This window comes from Castor canadensis, chromosome 7, assembly GCF_047511655.1.
Source record: "Castor canadensis chromosome 7, mCasCan1.hap1v2, whole genome shotgun sequence".
Taxonomy (NCBI): Eukaryota; Metazoa; Chordata; class Mammalia; order Rodentia; family Castoridae; genus Castor; species Castor canadensis.
In genome coordinates this window covers 28,648,768-28,653,211 of record NC_133392.1, presented here as the reverse complement: position 1 = coordinate 28,653,211, position 4,444 = coordinate 28,648,768, and positions in this window count along the sequence as shown.

Genomic DNA, 4,444 nt, shown 5'->3' with positions numbered 1-4,444 from the left:
GGGGGGGTTAACTGATCTTCTAGCAGCCACTCTGGTGGGGGTTGCTGGAAGCGGGAATGGAGGAGTGGCGAGAGGGATTAGTGCAGAGTGAGAAACGTGGATGAGGCTGTGGTATATATAGTCAGAGGGAGGGAGGATGGAGGAGTGCAGGTAGGGGTGCAGGTGAGGAATCCCCAGTGACCTTTGCAGAACAGGCATTAGATGGAAAACACCACTTCTCTTCTCTGCCTAAATGCTCAGATTTCTCCTTCCCTCTTGGCTCAGAAAACTGAGCAATTTTCCCTCAATCCACTACAGAAATGTTTGTTTTTCAACATGCTTGTTGTTTAGCTCCATCGAGTAGAAAGGCAGGTGTAATCATCCCCATTTTACAGGTGAGAAAACTGAGGCCTAAAGAAGCAAAGGGCCTGCGCAGGCAGTGGCAACTGCTCCTTCCTGTAGGCTATGGGGTGAGTGGTCACTTTAGTTGTACAGACGCTCATGGGTGTCTTGGGGAGGAGGGACAGGCTGCATTCAGGTCTGAGCGGGAGTGCCAGCGTCTCATTGTTCCCTCCCCCAACCCCTCCAAATAGCTTGTTCTCTTTGGTCAGGGTTCTCCATTCCTGTGGACCTGCTGGTCCTGTTTCTCCTAGCTCGACTATTTTTGCAGTCCCCTCGTCCAGTGGCCCACAGACTGCAGCCACCTGGCTGACCCGTGCCACTAAAAGGCTGCTTTGGTGGCCAAGTGGCTCGCATTGTCATCGCCCCTCAAAGGGACTGCGAAGGGCCAGGCAGGTCGCAAGGACCTCTTGTGTGGGGAAGCAGGGTTAAAGGGGGGGAGGGGCCCGAGAGGATAAAGGCCCAGCACGTGTGCGCGCGCCGCCTCCACCGGACCAACAGACCCGGCGGGCGGGGCCGGCCCGGAGTCAGGCCCCCGGGGCTTCACGCGACGTGCCCAAATATTGGGAACAAAAGCGGGAAAAGAGGAGTGAGAGCGGGAGGGAGGGAGGGAGTAAGGGAGAGAGCGAGGAAGCAGAAATTAGGGGGTCTTAGATGAAAAAAAAAAAGAAAAAAGAAAGTAGCTTTAGGGGGAATGTGCTGTGGAGTGTGAAATTGCAGCCCATGGTGCTCCATATTGTACCAGAAGCTCTTCCAAAAAAAAAAAAAACAGTCCTCCTCCAACGTGACCAGAGGGCTAGCAGGGGGAGGGGCGGGGAGGAGATGGGGAGGAGGAGGGAGAAGGCCCGGCAGGAGCCGGTCAGGCCGGGCTGGAGAGGGGCCGGGTGCGTTCGCCCGCTGCCTGGGATTTGGCCGCCAACTGTATGCACTCTGGGGTGCGTCGGGGCCAGAAGGGCGAATGGACTGAGGACGTCCACCTCTGAGTTTGATTGTCAGAAGAACTTTTCTTTTGTCTTTTCCTTTTGGTGATAGTGACTTCCAAAACTGGGAATAATCCAGAAAAAGCTCGGCTGTGGAGCAGCTGCTCTAATCTATCCTCGTCCCTTCTTCATCTCTGCTTCTCTTCCCTTCGGACTAGTTTTTTCCCCTTTGATTCTAAACAGCTTCCCCCCCCCCCCGAACTTTAATGCGTTTAATTTGGTCCGCGCTGTGGGGAGCATTTCCTGGGGAGATACACTTAATTTCGGAATTTCTAATCCCCTCCCTCAGAGCCCCGGCCCTAGCTCCCCTTGCTGCTCCCCAGGAGGTGAAAGGAAGAAGGCAGTCCCAGACCACGGGGGAGGGCACAGCTGGGATGCTCCAGTCGCCCCAGCCCCCCACCAGGCCCCCTACGGTCCAGTCGCCTTCCTGCACTACTGCAGGCCAGGCGCCTAGGCCCCAAGTCAGCGCTCTGCGGACAGAGAGGAGGCAACCACACCTCTGCATTTTCTGGTCAGGACAGAAAGCTCTGAGCCAGGGACCCAGAAACCCGAAACCGAGAAGATTCAGCAAAGGAGTGGGTGCAGAGGACAAGATCTACGCGGGCATTTCACTCCTGCATAATCTGCCCATAATCTGCCCATAATCTGAGTCACGCTTGGCCTAGGGGACCTATGTATAGGTAGACTTCAGATGGGGGTACTTATTGTAAACCACCGCCTCCGGACACCCACACCCAGGCAAAGCAGGCGTGGCCCGATGGGGAGAACCAGGCCGTCCTTAGCTCCACCAAAAGGGAGGAGGCAAGAGTGGGGGCCGCCAGGCGCCAGGCGAGCCTGGCAGGGAAGAGAGCGAAGAAGGCGAAGGAGCCGAGATCCACAAGGAAGATTTATTGGGCAGATCAGATGCACAGAGGCAGCTAATGAAGCAAATCCCGAGATGGGTATCAGAGCAACTCCCCAAAAGTTTATTTGCCTTTAAATTTCCGCAGGGAGGCGGGCGCCTTGTTTGAAGTGTAAATGCCCCTAGGTTGGGGGGTGGAAGGGCTGCTTTGAAAACACCAGAGAAAAAAGGTTCATTTAGAGGCAGACGGGAAAAGCAACCAACCCTGACAGGTCGGAGCCCCGGTTGTGTTTGGGGTTGGGTTGTTTTCTTTCTTCCTCTTTCTTTCCCTTTTCCTCTTCTTTCTTTCTTTCTTCTTCTTTTTTTCTGTTTTTTGTGGGGTTTTTTGTTTTGTTTTTGACTGGCTCTTTTCCCCTCTACTAGACTCTATAGAAGAAAAAGGGAGAGGCCAGTGGTAAGAAAAACCTACAAGTCAGCCCTTCAACCTGAACCCAGGGAAGGGAAAACCTCAGCTAACAGGGCTTCCAAATCTCCATGGAGTGTTCTTTGACTTTCTAGACCCAGGGAACTAAGAAGGAAACTGTCAGGGGTTGGCCATGCAGGAGGATGAGTGACCAGGATAGTGCAGTGCTGGGAAGAGTGTCCTAAGAACAGGGGACACGCTAGGGCTCTCAGGAGCTGCCTGGGAACTGGACTATCATGGGTCATCACTACTGAGAGGGTTATGTCAAGGATAAATGTGTAAGTACAACTTCCAGCACATTTGGTGCATTGTTAGTTGCTTCTTTACAAAATGTGACAATCAATCTCTCCCAATCTGTGAAAATGCCTGTTGTCCACACTTCATAATATGTGAAACATAGGAATATACCGAATTCTAGAAAAATCTAAATCTATGTGTGGATGGGGGAATGCTACTCACAGCCTTGTTCCTTCAATAATTCAAACTTCCCAAGACTTAACTTACCAAATTACCAACATATGGAGACCTGGGCCAAGGGTTCCTTTAGTTCTGGGCCCCTCTGTGTATGATCCTTTTTCAATACTCCGTACCTCTAATTTTTGGTTAATTATCTCCCCAAAGGAGAGATACCAAGGCTGTACCACTTGAGAGACCCTTGCATCCAGGCCTGAGCTGTTCCCTTTAGGCAGTGGGAACTCTGTTTGCCTTTTTCACTCCCCACACGAAGTTGGTGCGTGTTCGTGGGGTTGAGGCCAAAGCAAACCCGGGAGCGCCATCTGCAGGCCTTGATAGGAAGAGACTGGCCTTCAGGGCTGGACCCTGCGCCTTCAGCCTTTGGCCCAAGGGAACCTGCTCTGCTGCCCAAGGGAAGTAGGGGATAGAGGTGATAGAGGTGGGATGGGGAGGCTTCTCTCTCTCTCTCTCTCTCTCTCTTTCTCTCTCTCTCTCTGTTACTATGCAGATGAATTGAACAGATCCAGCTCAGGACGACCCAGGAGAGAGGGCAAATGCCAGTATCCCAGCGGACCCAGTCCCCTTAGTGGAAGATTCAGAACACTGTGAGGCTGAGCCTGGCCTAAAACCCGCCCAAGAAGTAAGGGCACCCTGAAAACCAGGGTCTGAGATACCTAGTAGGAGTCTGGTCTGAATGGGGCTGAGTCAGGCGGGTGAGGCCCCTAATCCTATCTACTGCCCAGGCTTTGGCCAAAGGGACACGAGTCCGCGGCTCTTTCCCCGGACGCCAGGGTCTGCAGTAAGGGGACTGGGAGGAAAGGAACCTCGAGTCCGGCGGCGAGAGCTCAGCACAGCGCAGCTCCGGCTTTACCAAGCCGCCCTTTTGCAGATCCAGGGAAGCGGGGGGAGGGAGCGAAGGAGGGAGAGAGAGTTAAAACATCAGCTGAAGTGCCAAGATGATTTATGAGACGAGGGAAAATATTTCATAAAGATCTCCCGGATATTCTGTACTTAACCAGTTAGGAGACAAAGGGCTTCTGCCTAGTGCGTGCGAGCGGACCCCAGCGAGCAAGGGAGCGAGTGCCGGCAAGGGCTGCGGAGGCTGGGCCAGTGGCTCCGGTAGGAGTGGGGCCAGGCCGGCGTGCTGCGCCTTCTGCGCCCGCTCCGGATCCGCAGACCTAACAGCGGGGGCGCTCAGCCGCATTTGCAGCCTCCTCTTCTCCCCAGCCGGGGAGAGCGAGCCTTGGTCTCCCGCATCCTTTGCTTCCATCGACCAGCCGCTTCGCACTGTATCGCTCCCCATTACCCTCCCCGGCTACCCAGGGATCC